The following is a 2,592-nucleotide window of genomic DNA, read 5'->3' as shown; positions in this document are numbered from 1 at the left end:
CATGGCTGGAGGTACTCTAAAACAACTGAGGCCATGGTGGAAGTGTCCGGTCTATAAAGAAAACTGACTGCAGTGTTACCTGGGAAAGTGGGTGGAGCTTCAGGTGCTGTCCTGAAACACTCGTAGAAATACTTACCGGTAAGTCTTACTAAGGTTTTTTTCTGTTCTTTTTCTATCCTATTCCCTTATTTTCTATTCCCTTTTTTTTAATTTCTATTTTTCTCCTCCCCTTTTTTTTTTTTTTTTTTTTTTTTTTTCTTTTATCCAAATCCCTTTTTATATTTTATTCCATTCTTTTATTAAGTGTTCATGGACTTGCAGTACCACAGTAAGTGGTCTTGCATAGCAAGACCACTTACTGTTATCTCACATATATATTATTAAGTGTTCTTGCATAGCAAGACCACTTATTGTTATCTCACATATATATATTATTCTTATTATAGCCAAATTTACCACCCTAACTCCTCCCACAGTTTTTACACTACATAGACAAGTAATATACCGAAACGTGCGGATTGTTCCCGAATGGTGTGCTATTACTTTGTGGAACGTTTCGCCGAATGGTTCACGAAATATCGTAGTTTTTTGCGGCAATATTGGTCCCATAGGAATGAATTGCGAAATGTTCAATGTCATTTAATTGGTGTCCTATTACTTTGTGAAAAGCTGAAAAATACCAGTGTGAATCCGGCCTCAATGTCATTTAATTGGTGTGCTATTACTCTGTGGAACGTTTCGCCGAATGGTTCACGAAATATCGTCGTTTTTGCGGTGAAATTGGTCCCATAGGAATGAATGGTGAAATGTTCAAAACTAGAGTGGGAGGTGACAAAAGCTGACAACCCCATGATCAGCTGAAACATTATGACCGCCCCATGAAAAAAAAAAAATATTTTTGAAAAAAAAAAATTATTTAAAAAAAAAAAAAATAAAATTATTTTTGAAAAAAAAAAATTCATTTTTGAAAAAAAATGTTCAGCTCTTTCAGCTAATGATGGAACTTTTTTACTACTATTTATACTTTTTAAAATATTAAGCTTTTTAACACTTTTCACAGTTACTCAAGCCACTCCACCCCACCCAGTTACTCCGCCCACTCCAGTTGTAGAGGCAAGAACACTTTTCACAATTTCCCCAGAAATTGTAGCTTTTCTAGTTAAGTGTTCTTGCATAGCAAGACCACTTACTGTTATCTCACATATATATTATTCTTATTAAGTGTTCTTGCATAGCAAGACCACTTACTGTTATCTCACATATATATTATTATTCTTATTATTATAGCCAAATTTACCACCCTAACTCCTCCCACAGTTTTTACACTACATAGACAAGTAATATACCGAAACGTGCGGATTGTTCCCGAATGGTGTGCTATTACTTTGTGGAACGTTTCGCCGAATGGTTCACGAAATATCGTCGTTTTTGCGGCGAAATTGGTCCCATAGGAATGAATGGGGAAACTAGAGTGGGAGATGACAAAAGCTGGAAAATCAGAACATGATTTCTAAACTGCCGCCACTCCCTCATTTTCAAGCCCACCTACACAAATCTTATATCAAAACGTTCAGCTATCCCTGCTGCCACTAAACATGTCCACGGCTAAGCCATAGTCCTGATAGTTTTCACAATATGACCATTTGTTTGCAACTCACGCCGTCCATTGACATTCATTGAAACTACACTCTAGCCCCTTCAAATTTGAAGGGCAATTTCTAAACTGCGACCATGCCTTCAATTTTAATATTTCAGAGACATACTATACATCAAAATCTAGGTCTGGGTCTTGTGATTCTCACAATATAAAGATCTTCGCTGTAGGATGTATAGTTTTTAAAATACGGCCATTTGTTTAGAGGTCATTTCAGGAAATTTTAGCCATTAATCAGCGTGTGCTGTTAGTGTTTGTTTTGTTGCCATGGTTACCAAAGCTTCTGTTATACACAGGGGGGAGGTGGCTGGAGCATCTCAGCTCTGATTACAGAGCCCGGGGGAGGGGACAGACACACCATGTACTGATTTATAATAGAGGAATATGATGGGGCAGTTTTGATGGGGTAATTCTGATGGGGCAGTTTTGATGGGGTAATTCTGATGGGGCAGTTTTGATGGGGTAATTCTGATGGGGCAGTTTTGATGAAGTAGTATTTGGGAAGCATAAACAGGGCATGAGCGTTGCTAGGAAACAGTGGTTGTAAACACAAGATGCTGAGACACCCCAAATGCATGTGACTTCATCTGCTAGACTTGATAATGCTTGTAGACTCCTCCCACAGTTTTTACACTACAGAGACAAGTGATATACCGAAACGAGCGGATTGTTCCCGATTGGTGTGCTATTACTTTGTGGAACGTTTCGCCGAATGGTCCACGAAATGACGTTTTTGCGGCGAAATTGGTCCCATAGGAATGAATGGCGAAATGTTCAAAACTAGAGTGGGAGGTGACAAAAGCTGACAACCCCATGATCAGCCAAAACATTATGACCACCCCATGATCAGCCAAAACATTATGACCGCCCCATGTAAAAAAAAAAATATATTTTTGAAAAAAAAAAAATAATTTTTGAAAAAAAAAATCATAATTTTT

Source organism: Aquarana catesbeiana, linkage group LG13, assembly GCF_042186555.1.
Source record: "Aquarana catesbeiana isolate 2022-GZ linkage group LG13, ASM4218655v1, whole genome shotgun sequence".
NCBI classification, from domain to species: domain Eukaryota; kingdom Metazoa; phylum Chordata; class Amphibia; order Anura; family Ranidae; genus Aquarana; species Aquarana catesbeiana.
Note: the sequence above shows the minus strand (reverse complement) of the source record.